General features: G+C 32.2%; 1 long non-coding RNA gene across 1 annotated transcript in view; it reads right to left on the minus strand.

Moving 5' to 3' along the window:
• Positions 1-27,722, minus strand: part of LOC113395609 (uncharacterized) — a 232,716-nt gene that overhangs the window by 154,968 nt on the left and 50,026 nt on the right. The gene's annotated exons all lie outside the window — the stretch shown is intronic.

Here is a 27,722-nt window from a genome sequence, read left to right on the forward strand (position 1 = left end):
CACCACCGCCCATAGACATTGACACTGTAAGAAATATTAACCATTGCTTACATCGCCAATGCGCCACCAACCTTATGAGTTAAGGTATATTAATTTTGCCTGTAGTTACACTGACTTCATTATTTCTATAGATATATTAATTATTTTGTCCAATAAGAGAAACAAAGTTTAAATATATAAGAGAAATGACAGAGCCCTGTGAAGGCGGATCGTTCATCTGACGAATCGTATAATTTTGTTGAGAGAATACAATTCACCACGAGTCAAAAGACCCTTTTAAGAGCATTTATTCATAAGCCGTACTCGGTTCTGTGTTTATGTTCCACACATTTAACACTAAACGAATTAACATATTATTTAATTTATTAAAATTCATTCAACGCTACGAAATACGAGACACAATATATACCGTGATTGAGTATGATATTCACAAAATAGTTGTATAGTAATCGTTAAAAAAAAGTTTAAGGAAACCTATTTTTGTTTGAAATATAACTTACCCACGGTAGAGCAAGCTACAAACTATCTCCTTAACATACGAGGAGAGCTTAACCCAACAGTGAGATTTCCAAGGTCAGCTTACATATTCTATTATAATTTGATACTAGTATTAAATTTCGTTGTAAGAAATTAACATAAAAAATGTGAATGACTTGAATAATTTTTTCCATTTTAAACGAAAAATAACGCGAGAGATTTTTCTGTCCCCAATCTATAAAAATGTACGCAAACTCCTGAGGTCTGATGACGAGCTGAAATTGTGTTTCAGGGCTGACCCAAGGATATATTTTTCTTACTACAATTTTGTACTTTACCAAACAAATACAGATTATGAACAGATTTCTCACATTTGTTCTGAAGTTATTTAAATGACATATTTATTGCTTAGTGCATTTTCTTGTAATTAAACAAAGTAAAAATAAAAAAAATAACACTGTAAATATTGTTGTTGTTTTGTATGTTATATAACTTATGGTAATAGAAATTTTATCACCATCGCATGTCGACAACACAAACATTTTGCGAGAACGCAGCCTTACAACGGTTTTAATACTAATAAATGAAAAAATTAACAAATTATTTATTGTTGTAACAAAACTGAATCTATTATAACATTTATTTCAAAAATAGAATAGAATCTATTACCGTTTCAAAACAAAACAAAACGTTTTTAATCTGTTACGTAAAAGTATTAAAAAAAAAAAACAACTTGAATATGTTTTTCTACTATTACTTATTCATAATATAGTGGGATTAAAACGTTCATCCAAAATTTAAATTCTAATGACGAGCAGTAACTGTCGGTTCAAAGCTGACCTAATTTTTTGCCCCACGAGCAATTACAAGTCGGCGATGTTATAAATGTCACAACGAAATTTCATAGTTAGGCCGTATACTAATATTTAAAAAAAAATAGTTATATAACATAGTACATTAATATGACTTTAAAATATTATGAATAATTTTTTAATCGAATTAAATATAACATATCACATGTAACCGTTTTATACTGTTTATATTTCAGTTATACATTCAATTAAATATATTTAAAATAAATATATAGACATATTGAATAAATTTCATTAAATATAACCGTGTTATTAATTAATTAATTAATGTTGACTATTCTATTTAATTCCAAGTTAAAATAATAAGTTATATAAATGACGCAAAGCCCTGAAGACCCAACGGCAAACTGAATCTGTCGCGTTCAGAACTGACCCAAATTTTTTGTCCCACGAACAATTTCAAGTTCGTGACGTAATATGGTCTTGTAACTAAGGAGGTTCGTGGTTACTCAATCAAACAACGGCAAAGAGAATTCCGTGACTCCTTGTGATAATTAAATAATATTTACTTGAACTGTTGTTATGTCTAGATTTACGAGTACACTTTTTATTATTTTAAATTAAATTGAATTAACGCGTTTATTTATAAACTTTTATTTAATTTCACCTGTTAGTATGTGAGTCCAATCAGATAAGTGATATCTAAAATAGTTCTTTGAAACCAATTTAGCTCGATTCTACGATGAAGAACCGGCAAGAAATTCAGTAGTTAAATACTTTATATATAATATATCCTGCTCAGCAAGTATTAGCTTTATGCTTTTTTATGATCTATGTAATCTTGTATTGAATTATATTCCTTATTTATTAATGTATTCTATAACAAACGATTTGAATTTATGAATCGGTAAAGTTAAAAATATCTGCGGATATACAGCATGAGAGTGTTGAGGTTTAGCGGTAAAATAATTGGTGAGTGGGCCCTGCCTAGTAAAGAATATTAGCCATAATAAAATTTATTATTTTTAGTACATGAATTCGATATAAATAATTGTTAATTCACATCCACATTTATTTAAAAAAAAAAAATTTGAAATTAGAACATGTACATTTCCTAAGAACTAACATAACCTATAAATCGTGTTCAATGATGGATTAGTTAAACAATACTGAGGCTTATTTTCTCGCACGTCAAATCAATGATAATAGAATGGGAGAAACAAACAGTGCGATTCTGTAATAATTCCCTTCCTTTCTCATAAATAAAATGTTGCTAACCGACTTACTTTGATACGCCATTTTGATACGTGTATCCTATTAATTTTATAATAATTATAGTCAATATCGTATATCAAATGATACTCTTACGGCGTTTAACATCCGCTAGACAACGTGTATGAATAAGTAAATCATAAAATTAAATTTAAGCCGCAAAAATTTTAAAGTATTCATTTAATTATTATTTAATTAAAAATAATTTCCAAGGACATCATAATTACAAAGATAATAAGCAATATTTTCGAGGATCCTATCGTGATGACTCAAGTCTGATAAGTCTAGACTATAATTAAGCTTGCGTTTTAAAAGATAGCAGTGCTTTAATTGAATATAAAATTTTTAGACATAAACGAAAATAAGGAAATATTTTTAAGCAGTGATTTAAAAAAGTTAAAGATATATTTTTGATGAAAAATAATTTCATTTATATAAATAATACATTTGTTCGTTTATGAAAATTAATAATGATACACAATTGATAATTTTCGTAAACTTGCTAACCATACAACTCTATTAACCGATAAATTCCGGTACAAGTTATAAGTAATATAAATGTTTAGTTTATAAAGTTGCACATCCCACAGTTCTTGGTTCGATTGAAAATATATAACACCGTTTTCCTGTAGCAGTCCTCGTATACTATTTATATATCCAGATAGAGTGTTAAAAGAATTAAAACAAACAAACCAACTATATTATCTTGGTGTGCGTGACAGCTACATACACACACCCTCGCCAAACATCATGCGACTTTACTAGTGTGCGTGTTAAGCACACGCACACTAGTAAAATAGACACACTCAGTCACCATTTTTTTCGACGTGTCTCAGCTTTGGTAATCTTGTATAATATTGTAGACGTATAAATAATAATCAAAGGCAGTCTATAATAGTCTGAAAAATGTAATTACCACAATACTTTTTTAAAATTCGAAACAAATAAAACGGACTAAGTCTGGCTTTTAGAACGCTTCTAACGAGTATTTGTGAAAATCAACCATCGCAGCGTTACTATCCTGAATCGTGCGATGTCTTATATAAACAGCACCATTGGAAAATTATCCTCGTGTTTTTTTCCTTGATACTTGCTTCAATTTTATTTATATGGAAGGGTAGTACTGGCCAGGAATTGGATATTTTTTAAGAACATTCTCTTAACAATCAATTATAAAAAATCCTTGACAGCCTCAAACAACTCTATTTTATTTTCACCAAAACGAATATCATATTCATTACCGTTTTGAATGATTACATCATCTTAAATACCCTAGAGGTAATTTTTGACTGATTCTTTGATTCGAACTCAAAGTACCTTCACAATCACCTTACGTGTGTATCTTATTTTCTGCCATAATACGCTCTATGCAACAACAAAAGCTCAAAATATACTTAAAAGCGCCAATTTGCTGTTTCTATTAAGGGAGGATCATTTTGCCGCTCGTTAAAGGAGGGGTGCCATCGATTTTAGACCTTGTTTGAATAACGCCACTTGTAAATCATTTTACCAGGTATATTTTCAACTTTCGTCTTACTCATTATCGTTTGAGTGTATTTTCATTGCTTGTTCAAGAACTTTATTACAGTGCAATTTCAATGTTCTCATTTATTGCAGTTTTTCTAAGTCCACTTTATTTGTCTCATTTAGTAGCTACGATATCGACTAAACAGTGGAATACATAAGAACAAAACGCACTGGACGTGGAACTTACTTAAAAGGTTTTAAAGATGTTCTACCGCGCTCCAATGAAACCCAAATGTACCTACGATACAAATGTGTCAATTTTTTATCGAAAACCATTCAGATTTCCTCACGATGTTTACTTTTAACGCTGAGCATGAAATTTATTACGTACACCAATCATAAAAAATTAATTGGGACTTACGAAGTTTCGAACTCACAATATCTAACTAATCACGTGTCCTAACTACTGGACCTTACAGGATTTTAGCAATTGTATAAAAAAATACGGAGCATGCAACTCACAACAGTACACGTAACAGAAATGAACATTTCTGTACAAAACTTTCACTAAATCAATACATATACGTGTATATTCTCTCCTCAAATATTACTCACAATAAAATATCAGTATTGACAATGTCAAGTTATTTTAAGGCATTATATATGATTAGCTATAAAATAAAAGCTAGCATTCTCTAGAACGATACATATTTCATATTGTATTGTTCATAAACGAGCAACTACGTTCTAAAATCGACCAATAAGATACCTTAGGAAAATAATTATTATATTAAAGTTTGATTCAATCCTTTAAAAGACTAGTTGAACCTGCAGTTTTACCTGAACGTAATTTATAAAACATTACCTATAGCACACAAGCCGTTTACCTCTTAGAGGTGCGAATTAAAAGTAACTTAAACTACCTCCATACCAAATATCATCTAAATCGGTCCAGTGGATTAGGCGTAAAGAGTTAACGCACATGGTACCTTTGTAATATTAATATAGATATATTCAATCACGAAAGCGCGCACCTCCTTGTCAAATTTTTAATAAAAAAAAAACTTCACAAGTATAATTTAATTTTTATTTTTTTACTGTCCCTACTCTTACTTGTCTCACGCACACTGAGACATCTTTTAAACACGGTTGTCACTCACTCATACTAATGCACGCCGATAATAATTCAAAATGGAGTCGCCTTCGTGAGTAAACAGGTCTATACTGTGATACTGGTATATGTTATACCGTCAAGTTTAAAACAAATAGAAAATAATAAGAAAACTTTTGTTCGATGGCTTGCAACGAGAACAATGTACAAGTAGCCAGCATTAAAAATACCATCTATTAAAAAGATGGTTATTCTTTATTTTCGATAAAACCTTCTTTTGTTGCTAAATCGCTCTCGATTATACTTGCTTAGTGCAAAATAAAAAGTCAAGTATAATTCGAACTCACGAGGAATAAGTTCCGTAGTAATGAATTTTTCATAGTTTACCGACAGGATTCTCGTTTAAGCTGTCCTGCAAATAAATAAATAAAAATACGCAACATATTGATCATGTCTCTCTATGTCGGTAGTGTCAGTGCAAAGGAGGTATTTTATACCTGATGTTCTTCAATATCTTCCATACTCAACAGATATTAAAAAAAACCAGAGTGCGTCATTCGATGTAAATCTTTTTATACATTTATTGGCTGCAAGAAAAAGAATTATAAAAAGTAACTGTGTATACTTGTTACTGTTATACTGTGTGTTTTAAATTTTATAGAGGGTGATCGTATAGAGATTCAGTATTTATACGGAACCCTAAAAAGAGATATCATAAAACTTATTGATTTACTCGACTAATGTTTCCGTGAGCGAGTTTTCGCAGCGATTTAAGATATGATCGTCGTACTATCTTTAAGTTAATACTAAATAGAAAACTTGCTTGGTCGTTTAGTTAACTTTATAATCTTAAAAACAATCTTCTTCGAAAGTTTTTTTATCTTTGGCTTTGTAAATAAACTTAAATAAATATAAGATCGATTTTGTATAATAATATTTGAAGAACATGAAAATATATAAATATCAAAACTTATTAACTAACTAACTCAACGTCCTACCTTCACACAAGAAGAATAAGGGTGTCCATAAAATGATCATATTGAAGGACAATCAAACAAAAAAAATTATATTTGGAGACAGGACTGTCGCGGGTTCCATAAGTCACTAAAGTTCAGAATGAATGGTTTGGGAACGCGAAGAGGAACAACATACAAAAAATCATATTATTCAATTAAATATATATATTATACAAAAATGAAACATACTAAGTAAATGCAGACTAAGTACATATACATACAGATTAGGTCACTCAGAATCCTAAATATGCCACGCCATGACAACGATCAATACTCCTTCGAAGCATTATTGCAACAGTTCATATCTAAATGTTTGCTAGTATTAAAATTGTCGTATAAAATTATTTTTAAATTTTAATTTTTATAACCTCGTTTCTTTTTGCCGTACCGATTAAAATTTATTTTATGATTAAACACTATCTTGTTTGTTTGTTAATGTTATATGTATTTTTAAGACAGTCTATTATATTTATAATATTTATTAGAATAGTTGTAGCCCGTGATTCACCTGACTTTAAAGGGGTTGTTCGCGAGGTGTTAGGTATGTAAAACTATCCTAATATGATATGATGTAATATTTCATCCTTTCTCATTCAAATTTGCTTCATACCAAAATAAACAAATTTAGTTTAGTAATTTGGCCGGAAAGTGTAACAGACAGACAGACTTCAAGATACTTAAGCATTTGTAATATTACTAATATTATAAATGCTTAAGTATCTTTCGGTCTTCGTTAGGAGGTCTCGTGTATCTATTGGCTAGCTTATATGGTTGCAAATCGTGGGTTCAAACGTTTGGTCGAGCCAGTAAAAAAGTTTTTTTTTTACCAACGACATCTTCAACACACTTTCTTAGATATGAGACCATGTTTTGAATATTTTTATTACTATATACTTTATACTATACACTTTACTTTTTACATTTTGTTGGTTTAAGACCATGACTACAAAGAAACAAGTACACATACAGCACAAGAAATGAGTCAAAGCTTCGCTCATTTTATTTATTTTGCACTAAAAATATAAACAACACACATTTAAACAACATAAAACTATTACAAAATTTTCTAGAGAATATCTTATCGCTTAAGGAGTAATCTCTTTCGGGAAATCTTTGTACAAAGTACATTTTTGTTAAAATGATTTATACCAATTAAAAGAACTAAATAAGAACATTTATTTAAAAGGATATGCCTGAAGTTTGTGTTGTATATTTGTTTGTTTCAAGAACTTGATAAAGTTATAAAATTTAGACAACCTATAGGATATACCCATAAATCTAATTGAAATGCTTTGCGATATGTCATACAGTATTCCCAATAATATATTTATACTTTATATTTAAAAGAAACCACTGAACTGAATTTGATTGACTTTGGTATAAAGCAAAGCAAGCAAGCATCTCATTATTTCTTGTGACAGATCAATATTTTAAAAAAAGAAGTACATATATGACTGGAACAAATATCCAGTCTTTAATAATGTGCTAAATAAAATAGTATTAATTAAAGTTTAACAAATTAACAAATTATTAAACAACTAATTGTAATAAAATTTTATAAGTGCATAATAATATAAAATAAATAGTTTCGATTATAATAATTATATATAATAATGTGATATAATTAATTATGACATCCTATGACGTAACACCGTATTGGAGGCTAGGGCTGCCCTGCGTTTTAAATCTGTAATATCTTCGAAAATATTTATTTAAATGACATGCTGTAGGGCCATATTGATCTATATTAAATGCACAATGTATTTAAGGAACTTAATTGGATAAGGATTAATACATTATCAATATCGTAAAAAGTAAAGGATAAAAATGGTTATTCTGGGTTATCCCTAAGAGATAGACATATACCATTGCGGACTTTTTTAAGTTGTACAATATTGTAGTATATTACTTTGATCTATCTCGTAGGGCTCAGCCAGCGTTTGCAATACAAGCACAAAAAAATGTGTTTATTTACGACATCAATTTAAAAACCTCTAAAATTATCAGTGTTTTTCTACTATATTGTTCATGTATTATACATATAAACCTTCCTCTTGGATCAATCTATCTATTTAAAAAAACGAGATCAAAATATGTTGGTTAATTTTAAATATCTAAACATACGCAAGGACAGACGTTAAGCGACTAATTTTTTATACTATGTAATGATATAGATTTGAAGCCGCAGGCGACAACTAGTTGTAATCATAAATCACAGGATCATCTCATTATCTGACTAATGACAAAAAAATAATGTTTGTCTGTTTGTCCACTATTCGTTCCTAAACCTTTCATTCGATTCTCGTGACATATTGGTAAGTTGTTCTGCATAGGACTGGAAGTCATCATCCGGTGAGCGAGTGATATATTAAAATGTCAAATCACATTATTATAATAATTATCATAATATAAATTAAATGATGCTTAAAAGGATATATAAATAAAACAGAATGTCTCCGTTTCGAAACCCCGCAATACCTTTCCCTCTGTTTTGTTTCCAACCTCAAGTTATTCCGAACAATCTAGAAACGACGAAGCCTGTTATGGGATGGACCTGAATGTATACATCGACCCAATATTTACATGTAACCCTATCTTTATTGTAAGTCAGCAAACATACGCTTCTTCTAAGCGTACTGTTTACTACGATTCCGTATTCAATGAGATAGTATGGATATATTTTCGACCAAATATTCTTTATGTTTCGTACTTTTTGATAATAATCATCAATAGGTGGACCTAATCGAACTATAGAATCTTCCGTTATTTGATTTATTAAAGGAAATTCTTCGTTTATTTATTTAAATATTATAATATGAATATAACACAATCCGACACTGATTTTAAATATAAAAAAATATTATGTTGTTTTACAGAGGGACGACGTACGACGCTATATTCTTAATTTGAATCAGGACACGGCTTTAAATATCAGCAAAAATTATATTGGTGTAAGGAGTTTCATTATAATTCAACCTCCTTTGATAGTACTATAATTTTTCCATAAATAAGTGTTTATTTAAAATTATTTTCATTGTTATTTAATTTTGTTAATTTTAAAACAAGGTTCATTGCATTTATTTATTTTATTTAGAATTTATATTAAAAACAAATGCTTCTTCTGTCAATTTTTTTTTGTTTTTAATACATTTTTATGTCACAAATTTATAATTGTTTTCTGTATTAATTCTACAATCCTATTTCTTAACAATAAGACACAAGTTTAAAAAGTAGCGGTTGTGACAAAACCAAAAATTATAATTGTACTAGTAGTAAAATCCTCACAGAGCCCGTTTTGATAGGTACGGTATACTATCTTGTCAGTTTGTATAACTGTGTTCTGGTTTGAAGGGTGAGTGAGCCAGTATGTCCGAATCCGACACGACTGAGAGAGTTCAAGCGCATGACCAACGGCCTTACGTATTTTTCGAAGCATGACATTGAAATAAAACAACGTACGTGCTGGTTTTACTCGGAAAGAATGTCACAGCCGAATAATAAATTATTGGCCGATACTTGCAATATTGGATGGATTTTAAAGCTTGCACTAGATGGCGCCTCTGGTCTATGAAGTATTTTTTTTTTTACAAACATACAGTATACTGACAAGGACAGCCAACTCCCAAACTCCAAACGTCAACTAAGGATTTCTCTTTCTTAATTATTTTATTCTTATTGCACGGGACGAGCAAACGGCCCAACTAATGGTAGTTGGTCCCAACTGTCCATAGACAATGGCGCCGTAAGAAATTCTAACCGATCCCTACATCGCCAATGGGCCGCCAACCTTGAGAACTAAGACGTTTTACCCCCGTACCTGTAGTTAGATTTTATGACAGGGCGGAACCTAATACCTCAGGATCTAGAGCCTTATAAGCGAACGAGACAGTACAATCACAACATCTAAAATACAAAATGAGCATGTTGTTGCTTGGGAAAACGTCTGTGTTTAATACTATTTATAGAAAGTAAAAGGATATATTAAATGTATTTATTGAGTTTATATTAGAGCTTTAGTAATAAACTAGTTTCCGAAAAAACAAACAAACAAACAATCTCAGTCATAATATTAGGAAGTGTTACTATTTTTAAATTTAGATATAAATTATCCTTTTACGGACTGAATTATTCTACTACTCTCTTTTCATAAACATTTGTGTATTATGGAAATATAATATTCAATGTGTTTTTAGTACACACACAATAAAATAAAATTTAAAAAAAACCTGTCATAGGTTTCGAAATTTGTAAAAATCCGTTGAATAAGAGCCGAGATGGAACAGTGGTCAGAACGCATGCATCTTAATCGATGATTTCGGGTTCCAACCCAGATAGGCACCACTGAATTTTCATGTGCTTAATTTGTGTTTATAATTCATCTCGTGCTCGGCGGTGAAGGAAAACATCGTGAGGAAACCTGCATGTGTCTAATTTCAACGAAATTCTGCCACATGTGTATTCCGCCAACCCGCATTGGAGCAGCGTGATGGAATCTGCTCCAAACCTTCTCCTCAAAGGGAGAGGAGGCCTTTAGCCCAGCAGTGGGAAATTTACAGGCTGCTAATGCTAAAAATGTTGAATAAACGACAAGTTTCGCGTGCGACCCACTAGTTATTTATAAATGAAGCTAATGTCACATTTGGATATTGTAGAACCAAAAAAGTTGAAATCAGATAGAGAGTCGGCTTTGAATATTTTATTATTCTGTACGAGGCCAATTTTACACGACTATTAAACACCATATATAGATTACTAGCGACCCGCCCCGGATTCACACGGGTGCAATGCTGCCACTACATATACTACAGAATGTCTTACAACGTTCGCAGTTTTTCAGTCGTTAGACAATACAAACCGCTATGTCCCTGCGTTTTAAATCTATAATATCTTCGAACATATTCATTTAAATTACATGCTGCAAAGGGCCATATTGATTTATATTAAATGCTCAATGTATTTAAGGTACTCAATTGGATTAGGATTAATGCTGTATTGCTTAAAATCGCTTGGAAAATAAGCCATTATTTCTCATAAAAAGTATAGGATAAAAAAAAAAGTAATTGTGCGTTATCCCTAAAAGATAGACATATACCATCGATTACCAAAGAGAATAAAATAATGACGCATAAGAACCTCACTAATAAGGTTTTATATTGGCTCATCTGTATACCAATCAGTTATTTAATCAGATTACATTGCTGTGTTTAATACACGTCTACACACCCCGTGAACACTGAATGACGCAATGAATGACAAGCACTGTAAATACTGTAATCCAATGATTAATGATGCTGTCTAAATTCGATGACGGCCGTTCTCAATAGAAGATATTATAGGGCATAAATTATATGTGCAAATTGGTATACTCCACATTTTCACATTCTAATAATACAAAGCAATACGACTCGATCGGAAAGAGTTCAAGTATCACAGCTTTCCGATGCGTACTCCGAGTAACACTAATAAATTCCAAACTACGGATGCTATTAAGAATTTATTGACAGGAAAATTTTTTTTTTTTATTAATCTGACTGACCTTGAACCAGACTTTAAGATCTGCAACCTCATAAACTAGCCACTCAAATATCGATGCAGTCCATTCCATGATGAATAGAGTAATGACAATATAACATAACCAATAGTTTATACTCTTTCAGTTCTGCTGTTCAATTGTTCACGCATTGTTTTCTTTCAGAAAGAACTAATGTTGCAGTATCACACTGCCACAGAATAAAAATGTCCTCAAAACAAACACTATTACTACTCTCAAAACCAACGACTAATAAGATTTCTGTTCTCTTTTTTAAAATTCGAATAATGACAAAGGAGATCACATTTGAAAAAGTTTTTATATGTTTAAAAATGGCATCCAATATCTCAATATAAAATGGCATTATGGTCATTATTAACCTATTACATTCCCTTAGCTAATATATCAAGAACCTTTACAGCTGATAACATTTTTGCACATATAATTCTCAGCGGGCTTACAAAGGAACGTAAGTTCTTACACCTGACTTATAGCTGACATACATATATTGCACTATGTAAACGAATGTTTATTGAAACTATAAAGTAAATAAGTAAGTTTATAGTCGTGAGCAAAACAAAACATGACTTCGTTAAATACACAAAAACAGCAAAAACGAATACGTTCGCTGTTACTTTGGAGTGCTATTGTCGAAAGTATACGCTAAATCCCTGCACAGTGTCGCAAAGTTATGTGGGGGGGGAAGTTTACCCGAAGATATTTTTCACTGCGCTTTTTGTATTGGAATGAAAATCTGCTCGATAGCGTAACGACCCTTGGATTTTAAAATTTAGGTGTTACGCGATAAGGTCGAAATTGGAGTAAAAGGATTTTTTTTTTATCTCGTATAATTTACAGGGTAACAAGAGTTGAGATAGCCCAGTCGATAAAATATGTAAATCTTAGAAATAGGTGAGAGTTTTAATATATAGTATAATATATGCACAAGTCAGATAAACATGAGATGAGATTTTTGTCCAGCAGTGGGTCAAAACGATCTTATTATTATTTTTTTATTTATAGTTTGAACGACAAGCAAATGGGCTATCAGATAGTAAGTGGTCGCTACCAACCCTATAAATTAGCGCTGTATGAATTATTCCTTACGTTGCCAATGCGCCAACAACGGGGGGAACTAAGATTTTATATCCTTTGTGCCTGTAGTGACATTGGCTCACTCACCCTTCCAATCAAAACACAAGTATACTAAATTTGACGGTAGAATATCTGGTGAATACTTGGTACCTACCTAGACGGACTTGCACAAAGCAGTAACAGCCTATAAATGTCCAACTGTAGTGCCTAAGGCATCCTCTCCTCTTTTTTAAGAGAAGGTTCGACCCTCATTCAACTACGCTCCAAATCAGACTGATACATATTATGTTCTCTCCCACCTATAAAGACAAATTAAACACATGAAATTTCAGTTGCACCTTTCCGACCTTGAACCGGCAATTCTCAGTTAACTCGACTTTCATTATTTACAATATCAAGATAATATTTAATCGTAGCAATTCATTGACATTACAGCTGATGTTATAAAAACACCACTTTTTTAGTAAGCTCTTTATCAACAAATTGATAAAAAAAAATCATAACAAATATTTCCATTGAGCGTTCTAACAAAGGAATAATATCATTGTTCGGCCATATTTCTTGGAAGAATGCTTTTTATTTTCGGTCAACCGAGCGTCGGAAGGTATCTCAGTCGACAACGCCTTATTCTTTTCGACTATAAACGATTTGCACTGGTAAAATATAAACAACTAGTGATCATCCGCGGATTCGCTCGCGTTTTAGAGGTTGCTCCTCAAGTGTTAGACATAGAAACGCCTACATCCTTCCTTGGAATTCAAGCTTGGTACGTACCAAATTTCATCAAATTCAGCTCATTAGTTTGACCATGAATGTTTAACAGACAGACAGATAGACAGAGTTGCTTTCGCATTTATAATATTAATTAAATTAGTATAGATTTTAGTACAATAATTTAATAGTAAAATTTAACAAATAAATTTAAATATTAAAGTTTTTTTAAACGGTTTTTAACGGTGTAAAACGGAAGCCAATTGGTAAACTTGATTCTTCAAGTCATGTTTAACACAAAACAATTTTTACCTTTACAACCAACATTGCCCGTGAAATAAAAGCTTGTATGTAATTTTTTTTTTTTATATATTTACCAATAATTTAATGGAACTTTAATTTAATTACAGTTGAAAATTACTAATTGAAAAACGCGAATTCAGTAGTTAATGCAATACATTAAAATATATCTAACCACAAAGTTACTTTTGAAAATAGAACTCTAAACACATATCCAGTTAAAATACAATTTAATTTTTTACATTACATTAGCAGCCAGTAAATTTCCCACTGCTGGACTAAGGCATCCTCTCCCTTTGAGGAGAAGGTTTGGAGCATATTCCACCACGCTGCTCCAAAGCGGGTTGGTGGAATACACATGTGGCAGAATTTCGTTGAAATTAGACACATGCAGGTTTCCTCACGATGTTTTCCTTCACCGCTGAGCACGAGATGAATTAGAAACACAAATTAAGCACATGAAATTCAGTGGTGCTTGCCTGGGTTTGAACCCGGAATCATCGGTTAAAATGCACGCGTTCTAACCACTGGGCCTTTTCGGCTATGATATCATTATATACAATTTAATTATGAGCAACTATTAGACTGAATAGGTTCAAAGAACCAGCGCAGTTCAAAGATCCTTTACTATAAGAAAAGTAATGAGTTAAATTCTTCACATAGCTTCACTATAAACGGGCTGCTTTCGTTTGAGATCTTTTTTGCAGTTTTCGGAGATTTCCTAACAATTAATTATCTTTATATAATACGTTAATATCTTTCTATCTCTTTTTAAGCATATTGTGCGAAAGGAGGAGTGTAAATTTTGGCATAATTGAAATTCATATGGAAAAGCAAAATTAAAATCAGAAAGCTAAAATTAATGCATATTATGTTTAAGAAATATATATGTATATATTGGTCCGATTGACTTTAAATTAAGCAAAGCTACTTCGTTCGTGACGTAGGTAGGGGAAAGGATTTTTTTTAAAGTTCAACTTCAATTGGAAAATCAGAGTTGAAACTTTGTATGAATTTCACCCGTACGAAGTCAGCATGGGCAGCTTGTATAAAAAAAATAAAATATTTGTTGTATACGTTCACAAACACACAAACACAGTCGTCTAAGTAAAAAATCCGGACAAGTGCGAGTCGGACTCGCGCACTGAGGTATCTGCACCATACACAATCACAGAATTAGACAGACACTGATGTAACAACAAATTTACTGTTTTCAGATCATGTCCGATACTTGTGCTAAAAGATATTACTTCTTGCCTAATTACATGTTTCTAGGTCAACAAGAACAACCCTATGGGATGTACTCTTTAAATCCCTTTGCGAAAACATAAAAGGTGCAACATAAACGGTTATATCTTTTGATTGCGTAGACTTAGGATTTGATTTTATTACAGCTCCCAGGGTTCGCGAATCTCAGAATCTGGTATTAATTTTAATCCCACAACGAAATTATCTCATAAGGGTTCTTTTTCCTTTAGAGGTACAGAATCCTAATCAATAACGCTATACAATTATTTTTATTTCCATACCGACCATGTTTCGCCAACTATAACTCGAAAATTAATCAAATTTCATTTGTAATAGCAATGAATTAAGGTCGAATTTCAACCACAAGCACCGACCACTTACGCCCATTAACTGCTCAGCAACAACTGAATTTTAAAAAAGAATCCAGTATTTAAAACCTTTTAATGCGAATTCAAACGCGCGACTTTCCGTAAAGGTGATATCACGACTGAGATCTGAGCTTAGTTTCAATTGGTAGTAACTTTAATCAAACATATAACACTTCTTACAAATTACTTCAATTTACGTTGGGTCGAATGTAAACTGGGTCAAATGCTTTTCACCACGTAACGGATGACTCATAACAGGAAATACCACAAAAATCGATACATAAACCGGATGTAATCCTTTTATTTCCATAAAAAGTAAATGAATAATAGAACCATATTCATGCTAGCTTTTACAATACGATACAATATTTTTTAATTCATATATATGAACGTATGTATAATTGTGTATAACTAGTTGTCGCCCGCGTTTTTGGTTATCACGTGTTAGGCATAAAGATTACCTATGACTTTGCTTGAAGTTCAAATTTGCTTCATATCCAATTTCATTATACTCGGTTCAGTGGTTTCGTGCCGCATCAACAGACAGACGTACAGAGTTACTTTCGCATTTATAATATTAATATATATTCTTTATTCGCATTGATATATTTTCTAAACAATGTAAAATCATATATTTTCAATACATTTTTCTATTTAAATGTGATGGACAGACTGGTAAATGAATATAAAAATTGACACTTAAAAATACTAACAATTTCTAACATCGCCAAACCGCCGCTAACCTTAGGAAACACGACGCTGTCCCTTGTGCCTGTACTTTCTCTCACCCTTTAAACTGGACCAAAACCATACCTTGCGGTAGAACATATTATGGGCGGGGAGACTAACGAGACGACCTTCCACAAAGCCCTCCCACCAAGTAATTAATTCATATAATAAGAGTAAAATTAATAAAGAATCATAAATTGCACATAAATTGAATCACAGGTAGTTAAACTAATAATCAAACTTTAATAATAAATTTAAATAAATAAAATCAAATTGTAATATTGAAAAATATATTTTTTCCGAACGTAAAGTAAATCAAAGTAGCGTAATACACTAATAAACTGATATGAGAACGCTAATAAATTGATAATTGGTAGAATCGCACTCCTCTAATTAAAAGCATTTAAAGCAATCAGGTTGAAGGAAATAAAATATTAAACGTAAAACCGAAAACCGTCACAGAGGAAAGCACAGAGAAGCGCCACCGTAACGTAAAATTGAATAATTTCGCTAACGAAATTAAACTGTTGAGGCTTCTTTACAAGATAATAGTTACTGGAGCAAGTTGACTTGACATATCTGACTCGCTTTGAGTTTAACATTATTTAAATTGTATTGTTGATAGTCTAGTAAATAGACAGTGATATTTACTGAATAAAATTGAAACTAGGAACGTACTCGACCACTTTAATTTTATTATAACGATATAGAAGACATAACAATAACTGTCACAAATCGTTTGCCTTAGAATGTCACGTTGAAATTCTTGTCCATTCGGACAGGATGAATAACCATATTATATTAACACTTTGACTATTTGAAGTATTAAATTGGCACTAATAATAATAATAGTATATCTTACATTAGTAATGGATTATGCAGTGATTCTATGTAAGATATCAAGATAATTGATACGCCATTTTGACAAGTATAACTTTTAAATGTAAAAAACTATAGCTTGAATCACTCTCTTACATTTAATAATCTGTTGTCAGGTTAAAGTTCGTTCTTACAGAATGGCTTTACAGATCGTATTAAATAATGAAAACTATTTTCAAATTTAATTCACTATTAAAATCATCGACAAGTTGCCGTTCCGCTGTAAACAAAGCTCCAAAGAGTGAAAATTCTCAGACAATTCCACCCCGCTAGCTGCATAAAGAATTTTATCGAGCCCTTAAAGGATATTAAATTATATCTAGATGAGTGCGCCATTGATAAGGGACTTTAGGCGTTTAAATAACACAATTTTATAAAAATTACAGTCTTTATAAGCGAGGGAATAAGAACTGACTTACTTGAATTTATTTTAATACTTTTCTAAGAAATTAATAAAAAAACCAATGACGTTTTCACTTTTGAATCATAATATATAAAAAAGAGAAGGCTTTCTTTTCAGAAGAAGATTTCCAGCTTATGTCACCATTGTGCTTCAATGCGGCTTGATTACATTGATGCCAGATTTAAACTCCATACATTCCTCACGATGGTTTCCTTCACCGGCGAACTTAAACATCAGTAATGCTTGCTCGGGTTTGAAGCCAGAATATTCGGTTAAATTTGTCGTATCCTATCTGGTTCATGTCGGCCATTGTTATTAGCTAATTATTTTTTATTTATTTATTTATTTTACACATAAGTTTTGTTTACATAATTTAATATCAGCCCTGAATTCCAAACTAGCTATCGCTGTGTTTTGGAAGTCAGTTCCTTCTCAGATGTTAGGTTACATAATTATTTCTTATTATATAATTATAAATAAATAATCCGTGTTAAATAAATCGACCAAATTACCCGAGTATTAAAGTAATTGCGAAATAATGTCAAGTACATAACAATTATTAAAAATATAATCTGTTACAGAGCCAATATATTCCGGATATGACTTTATTAACCAAAAGCGTAATTAAATTACATTTTCACAAAACGAATGAATATAAAATAACTGTGTATTAAAACAGGATTGTTCATTTATTCAATATTACGAAACAGATGGATATTCATGTGGTTTGAAAAAAAATACGAACGAACGAACCAAAACTGCTTAACTACAGATTTCTGGGATAAATTATCTTAGAACTTCATTCGAAACGTGTTTACTAACGAATCTTAATATAAATTGTATAATTGTAACATTCTTGGTGGTAGGATGTTAGGCAGTTAAATTCATTCATCACGTAATCGGCTAGACAGCAACACTAAGTATTATTTTCTTCGGGCTTTCAAGTGGCACTGTACTGTGCACGGATTTATGGATAACACATAATTCTTTTTGAGATAAAGGCATATAACCGGCATTTTTGCACGAATTTTCAACACAAATGAATAACAAGACAATGGTTTGTACTTCTGCGAACTTGAACCCCCTTCGGTCTAGCTTAAATTCACTAAGCCACAGCGACTCTACGATTCAATTATTATAAAATATATAAACAATATCTCTTGTAATTTGATAAAACTGAAAACAAATTATCGAATGAGCAGGAATGAGGTTTAGGTGTATAATTCAATACGATTTTGTGTAAATTGTTTGGAAATAGTTAGCAACTAATTGAATAATATTAATATTAAAACAATTTAAGCCTTTTATTTAGAACCTTAACCTACCCGTGCGAAGCCGGGATGGGTTGTTAGTAAACTATAAGATGTATAGTTTTGAAGTTTTACGAACTAAGAAAAGATTTTCTACATCTTGAATTAAAGGATTCTCTATTCTGATTTTTAGCTTAAAGGAATAATATGATCGTAAACATTTTTGGATCTAGATAAATTTCTGCCCGTATATTTTTTGATATTCCACGAGAGTAGCTGCGGAAGGCTATTATGTACTCACATATGACGGAATTTCATACACATGCAGGTATCCTCACGATGTTTTTCATTACCGCCGAACATAACATGACATTATAAATACAAATTAAGTACATGAAAGCTCAGTGTTTTCTAGAAATAACTAACATTCTTCAATTAAGGTCTACGTGCTCCATCGTTGGCCATCTGAGCTTTCAAAAAAATCACATAAAAAAATAGAATTAACTGACGCTTTGCTTGAAGTAAATTGAAGTTTATATGATTTAATTATACATCATTATCAATGATGTTAATAAATGCCCAATATATCCTAGACTAAGTAAGGTATGGTGGTTTTTAATTATATAGAAAATGAGACGTGAAAATGTCCCACCTGATGGACACCGTATAAAATTCTTCACCGTATAAATCTTTTCTGGCCGAATTCTAGGCCTCAGAATCCAGTATTTCATTGAGATAAATAACACCCTTTAAAGAAAGAGAACTGACAACAATATAGTGTCACTAAACCACAATCCACTAGAAAATGTAGTCCTGATACATAAATTAATAATAATATAAAGATTTTATTTTTAAATATATTATGATATATCTATATCTAGTGAGGCGGACGAGAAAATGGGCCACCTGATGGTAAGTGGGCACCACTATCGCCCATAGACTTTGGCGCCGTAAGAAATATAAACCATTGCTTACATCGCCAATGCACCACCAACCTTGATAACGGAAATGTTATTTTCATTGTGTCTATAATGACTTACTCAGTCTTCGAACTGGAACACGGCAATACTAATTATTTATTGCTGATTCGTGGTAGAATATATGATGATTGGGTAATACCTACCTAATAACAAGCGGGTTTCCACAAAGCCCTTTCATTCCATTCATTCATTAGCAGCCTGTAAATTTCCCACTGCTGGGCCTCTTCTTCCTTTGAGGAGAAGGTTTGGAGCATATTCCACCACGCTGCTCCAAAGCGGGTTGGTGGAATACGCATGTGACAGAAGGTTTCCTCACGATGTTTTCCTTCACCTTCGAGGACAAGATGAATTATAAACACAAATTAAGCACATGAAATTCAGTGGTGCTTGCCTGGGTTTGAACCCGAAATCATCGGTTAAGATGCACGCGTTCTAACCACTGGGCCATCTCGGCTCACAAAGCCCTACCACCAAGTAAATGCAATATTACTGATATAATTTAGAACAGAATCAAAGTGTTCTTTGTTTAATTCATGAACAAATTATAAATGTATTTTAAATTACAATCGGCAAAAGTTTTCAAACCTTGTGTTAATATTTAAATAACAAATATGAGTTTAAAATATAAAATTTTCATTCTGGAATATAAATATAATAGAAATACGATTATAAATACAAATATTTCTGCAAATAAAGCAACATTAACGTCTCCCAGGCGTTAAATAAAAATTCATAGAACGCTCGAAGTAAATTATTTTTTATTTATATAGACGCTGATTTAACGTCTCGAGGGCAACATTTGAAAATAAACGAGCGAAGCAATAGAATTCAAACATAAAATAATAGGAGTCCCGGTGATCTAGTGGATCTATTAAATCACCCAAACTATTTTTACCCAAAGATAGTAAAAATCATTGGTAAGCACCGCTTGGATATTTTATGAAAGATAAAGTAAAATAAAGTAACTTGTAAGATTTGGAGCTTACTCCACCAAGCTCATCCAGTGCAGAGTGGTCGGTACCTATCCAGACTTACACAGCCCTACCACGAAGCAATAGTAAGTATACTAAAAACTAATAAACAGTATTTTTAATATGAATTATACAGTTGATTTAATTTCATTCGATTTGTGAAAATATAATTTAATTACGCTTTTGGTTAATAAAGTCATTTCCGGAATATATTGGCTGCATAACAGATCATATTTTTAATAATGGTTTTGTTGACATTGTTTTGCAATTACCATAATACCCAGTATTTGTATAATTTCTGCTATTATTAAACACAGTTTATTAATTTATATCAGACAATAACAATAATATGAGCCGATGTAGTCCAGTAGTTAAAATACGTTAATCATAACCGATGATTGTTGGTGCGGTTTCAATTCCGAGAGGAGCATCATTAATTTTCATGTGCCCTTTTTTAGTTTATAATTAATTATGCGTAAAGAAAAATACCGTGAGGAAACCTTGTGTCGAATGGAAATCGCCACATGTATACCAATCAAACCTTAATTGTACAATATGGTGGAATGAGCTCTACACCTCCTAAATAGGAGATCAATAGGAGGTATTAGCCCAGTAGTAAGCATATATTTTGACTAAATTGAACTTGTAAATAAAACAATTTGCGACAGAAAAATTACCACACGCGCTACCCAAAGCGTAGGTACACGTAGATCAAGCCAACTATGAAATTCCATACCAACATAAGAGTGAAAATTATCCGTCGCCAATTGTATAATTATAATTATGATCCACGAATAAAGAGTCATTAAACTCAACGCCATTACGAACTAAATTAAAATATACATGTTATAACTCAAAACGGTTCAATTTCAAACATTTATACGTATCTATAACATGAACCAAGATTGTTGAACTTCGCGTGACCGCTAGCTGTTATATTAAATCCTTATAAGCCTCAACCTTAAGGCTTAAGCGCCGAAATAATGTCGAAGTAGAAAGGACTGAAGGTACTCAACGAACCTAAACAAACACGCGCCTGAACTGTGTTATTAACAACGATCGAGGAAAAGAATAAAACTTTTAAAAAGTTAAGGGGTTGAGCATAATTGTACACGCACCCTCGCATGAGTATGTACGGATATATTATAATGAGTAAGTACTCTGTGTATATGTGAGCGAATGGAAGTAAACAGTAAAACCAATTTATAAGTAAACAAATTTAATATAATAGCAAATTTAAAAAAATATATACTTATTTCTAAACACTGATTACAATAAATTCCATGAATTCCATATAAAAATAATTAAGTTAAATTACATTATTACAGAATAAACACAACAATGGTGGCCCAGTGGTTAGAACGCGTGGAACACGCGTTCGAACCCAGGCAGACACCACTGAATTTTCATGTGTTTAATTTGTGTTTATAATTCACATCGTGCTCGGCGGTGAATAAAACATCGTGAGGAAAACTGCATGTGTCAAATTTCAACGAAATTCTGCCACATGTGTATGCAGCAGCGGGAAATTTACAGGCTGCTAATGTAACGTAATGTAAACACAACAATACGCTCACCTGGGTTATTATCAAATAAACAGTTCAGAACACCGATGGCACTATCGGTGTTCAACACTGAACCACTTCTGAGCTGTTGACATCTGTCGAGCTTCTTATAAAGACTTGTCATTTGAGTCAATTACACAACCGTATTATAAGACCGGAACTTGATTAAAAATATTATCTCCCACGTATATGTATATATTGAAGTACCAGTTGTCGTCCACGGTTTCGCGTTTTGGAGCTTTGTGCATTAAATGTCTAGATCATGACAAAGTAATTTACTTTTACTTTGTTACTATTACTTTTATTACTATAGCGGTTAATTGTATCTACTGTGTCAATGAAAGGTCAATATTGACCGCTTATTTTTAGGTGGCCTATTAAAGCTACCTTGCAATGACAATTAAAAAGAAAATAGTAGAAAAACAACACACTCGTACAATGAACTCTCATTTCACTCGAATGAAAGGCGCGATGTTGTCCATTCACTCTATTGAACTATGTCGCAATAATTGTTCTCTGTAGAATTCCAACTTCATTTTAGCATAGACTACATACAAAGCCACTGCTTCACAACAATACTACAAAGATAACTTCAGTTCTTCAACCGCAAATACTTCGTGCAATATCTGTTTATTCTCAAAAAGCGTACATTTTATAGAACCATCGCATTAAATAGATTGACGGTGAAAAACATTTTCTAGGCTGAAAAGTTGCCCTGACCTACCGGTGTTACGTGCGAATAGTGGATAGAGATCAAGGTGGCCATTCGATCGAATTTTATTATTGCCAAATTTATTTTATTTATATTAATTAATGTTTCGTAATAAAAAAAACAATTATTGGCAATATTTTTCAATAATTTATAATTCTATACATATCTGCTATTCGCTTTAGACTTATTACCAACATATCGAATTCGATTCCATCAACAATTGTTAATGTGACGTCAGAATATATTATAAACTAGGGTAAAATGATAATATCATAAAACTTAATACCTTGTTTTTAGAAACTGTTTCACACTTTCGTGACCCACGAGCTGGTGCTTACTGAGCTCAAAAAACTAGCTTTGTGATTCAGAAAGTAATAGGGGCAGCATCCTGAGTACAATGACACAGGACAATCTTTTGGACGGCGTTTTTCTTTCTAGAATTTATATACTGTCTGTCTTATTTAATTTCATAGTATTTCATTTATTTATGCTTTATTGCACCAATACTTAAAACATAAGGATTTACAAAAGTTGCATGAATGCAAAATGCGGATAAAAATGACAATATTTACATTACAATAGGAGAATATTTTCTTAAGTCTGTAGTAAATTGTTATTTTGGATATTGTTTAAAATTATAAATATATATACATTTTCGTATTTCTTGATTGATATTAAAAAACTTATACAAACCCAAAAAAAGAAAAGAATTATAACAGTTTATTTTAGAAAATGGAGGGAGCAACTCGTATGCTGTGACGGCGAAGGGAATGATACTCTCTTATACCGTCAAAACTCATTTGAACAAATTAATTTTCTCTATTATAAATTCCGTCAATAACCATCACTTTCGATGTTTAACTAATGCCAATCATCTGATTTGATATATAATAAATTTGAATAGGAAAATGTATTTCATTTACGTTCAAATAGGTAGACGTTTTCATCAGTCATTCTACCATCAATCAGCAAGACTTCGTATTGCATTGTTCTAGTTCAAAAGGTGGAAGAGCCAGTGTAATTAAAGCTTCAACGCCATAGATCTCTCAGATTTAGAGTAGGCTAGACAAAACAACGGCTTGGGACAGTGAAAAATATTGGCTTTGAACTTTTCAGTAAACTAAAGTTTTACGCCTGAACTCTCTCAACTCGTGTCGGATTGATAAACAAAAATTTTACGCTTAATTGGAAAACGGGAATATAAAATGTGATTCTCTGAAGAAGAAAAAAACTTTGAAAACAAAATATTTTCAACCCAAATACAAGACGAGGTTATTACCTATTCGTCGCTTCATAAAATAGTTATTATTTATCCATTTTGTCTTAACAAACATGACTACGCTATTGATTTCGACGTTTGCATCTTATGGCACACTTAAATTTGTATGCAAATGGTATATATCTAAAATGATACGCATTTTTTATTACTTTTTTATAGCGTAAGTAGGCAGACGTGCAAATAGAATGATGGTAAGTGGTCACCACTACCCATAGAACTAGCGCCCTAAGTAATTATAAGCTGATGAGAATTTGATGATAGTGGTGCCTACCCAGGAGGGATGTACAAAAAGCAATTTTTACATTTTTTTTTTTAGTATTGGTAATCGTGATGCTGACGCCATGATTGGAGATGATGGAAGGTGTACACAAAGTAAATTCCCGTAAAGTACATACAAACAGAGTTGTGGGGTAAGCTATAAATGTCCCGTATATACATATATAAAAAATAATAATTAACAGCAGTGAGATTCGTTGAATGTCGATCTCACTTTACATTCTTAGTAACATTTATTATGATTCCAACTTTTATTGCACTGTCAAAATATGATGATGATGAGAAGAGTTGCCGTGGAATTTGTATCACCGTGTCCAATATACTCTCATCAGATATTCTTCTGCCAACAAGCAATACTTAGTATTGATGTGTACCAATTTGAAATGTGCGCCAGTGTGACTACAAGTACAAGGGACATAATATCTTAGTTCCCTAGTTTAGTAGTCTATATAAGGAACAATGATGACTACTTACCATCAGGTGACCCATTTGCACGTAAGACAACCTATTTCATAAAAATAAAACGATCAAAAAATATCGTCAAAAGACCGTAAAAAATATTACATACTCGTTTGTACTAAAAATAGAAAAAGATCTATGTAGTAAAGACCTACACATTTCACACAACAGGACACAAAAGCAAAAATTACTCGTTTATATAGTTCTTAAGTAAATACACAACATAGTTTCGCAAATGTGACAATCCCAGATCAAATAATAAGAGTATATATATATATATATAATGGGCTAAGGGCCTGTCTTCCTTTGAGGAGAAGGTTAGGAGCATATTCCACCACGCTGCTTCAATGCGGGTTGGTGGATTCACATTTGGCAGAATTTCGTTGGAATTAACACATGCAGATTTCGTCACGACGTTTTCCTTCACCGCCGAGCTGAAGACGAATTATAAACACAAATTAAGTACATGAAATTATAGTGGTGCTTGGTTTGAACCCGCAATCATGTTAAGATGTACGCTTTGTAACCACTGGGCCATCTCGGCTCAATAAGAAGAGTGCTTGTGATTTATGTCCTAATATTCTCAATAGTAGTCTGATGTTAGGAATGTGTTCAGTGTTACCGTATCTCAGAAATCATGTTAAACCGTTTGTTTTACGGCTGATCTTTCATCAATATGTTGGAATACCACATCGTCGAGTTGAAAAGGGGCGTAACTCATTTATATTATTATACTATCATTGACTGTCTCAAAGTGAATTTGCGGCCATATACGAGGTTCTGAGTTCGAACTTTGGTTGCGCCCAACTAATTGGGTTTTTGTATCAAGAGGCAGCCGGGAAACTAATAGTTGGTAGTGTTTACATACTGATGCCTCGGATGGCGCGTTAAACCATTTACCCTGTACTCTTTGTAGTCTATGGAATTAAGAATACACTTGTGTTTGCATACAGTGTTGCTATATAATATGTTCTGCGCGGTTAGTACATCCCTCTTGTGATTGTCCGGGACCGCAGGATTACCACTGCACTATCATATGCACAGCTAACTAGACCGGATTTGGAGGTCTAGAGACCCTAGGGCCACCGAGTGGAAGCCCTGGGGAACAGAGGCTCCTAATTATTTACTCTTTGTATCAATTTGACTATATCCAGATATCTAAACATATATTACATTCAAATTCTTAACTCGTCGGAACCTCTGTTGTAGAGTTGCCCCGGTGGCCCTCCCCTGAGTCCGGCCCTGACAGCTAACATTAGTTTGCTCTGTGTATTATAACGAATTATTATCCGAATTATTGCCGACATGAATATCATCAAAGACATTGAAATCGCTCAGAAGAACTATAATATTAAAATTAAAATGATGCACAATTTTTCCACTTTCAATTCATCGCCTACGGGTCTTGTTTAGAATATTAAACCTATTTTACGCATCAATGCGCCGATTCCGATACTACCGTGTAGCGCCCGAGCTGATGAACGTCAACCACTCGCTCGGAATAGATTAGTCGATAGTTTTCTTACACTGTTTAATGAACTATTAAAAAGCGCTCTATGAAATTCTCTACTGCATCAAGTGCAACGCAAATATGTTAAGATTCCCTTTATGAATCAATGATTTGATTCAATGTTTCATGAAGTATATTATGAGGACTTGCCCGTGTATGAAGGGAAAAGCTGTAACCTAACAGCTATCCCTTCTGTAACCACTGACAATGTTAATGGATATATGTCATGATCGGTTGAGTAGTTAAGACGTCAAAGTGTAACAAACAAATAAACAAAATCACTTTCGCATTTGTAATATTAGTAAGGAGCGTCAATTTGATTGATCACGCAGTATTTCAGAGAGATAATTCGCTATTTTAATGAAATCCACCAATGGACAAAGGGACCATTGTAGAATAATAAATATATATAGTCTACAAGTTGGATATCTATATTTTTGTTACTTTTTATTATGCAACAAGTAATTGTTATGCTATTAAATAAATAATGAAACAACCCACCACGCCCAAGTACCTGTAAAATTCGATTAAGCTTTATGTGTTTTATCTACCAACCTTATCTCGGTACTGAACAAAAATATACAGTATACAACTTAATCACGAAAGTAATACGAAATTACGCAAAAATAAAAACGTAAAATAATATAATACTATATTTTTCGTTGGTTGTAAAAATATTTTTGCCCAAAATAATTTGACAAAAGATTTCATCAGTTACGTTTTGAATAAGACGAACCGCAAGAAGCCAACGGAATGTGTTTTATATAAACTTGAATGACAAATTGCTCGTTCCAAAACACAAATATTTCGAATTGACTGTATTCGACAAATGGCTGATTTACGATAATGTCATCTGTTCATTATTATTGAAAGTGATACACTTTTGTAACGTTAAGGTTTTCTTTTTCAAGAATTTTGTCCCATTATATTTATCCACATTATGTTCTGATTCATATATTTCTTGTGTTTTCCTATTATTTTCTGAGATTTTCTGTAATTTTTTTATGAATATGTACGCAAAACTACTAATCCAGTTGATAAGATTTTCACATTCAATTAATGGTTCATCAGTTAGGAGATGGATATAGATTTATACTATATTACTATTATTTATTGTATAACAACTGTTCTGAAGAATGCCAGCTTTACTCAAACTCAAACTCAAAACTCAAACTCAAATTCATTTATTCAACATAGAAGCATTACACTTTCTTATTGAGGGTCAAATTAAACACTACCACCGGTTCGGAAAAAGGAACACCCTGACCTGAGAAGAACCGGCGAAAGAAACTCAGCGGGTCT

This window comes from Vanessa tameamea, chromosome 21 (genome assembly GCF_037043105.1).
Source record: "Vanessa tameamea isolate UH-Manoa-2023 chromosome 21, ilVanTame1 primary haplotype, whole genome shotgun sequence".
Taxonomy (NCBI): domain Eukaryota; kingdom Metazoa; phylum Arthropoda; class Insecta; order Lepidoptera; family Nymphalidae; genus Vanessa; species Vanessa tameamea.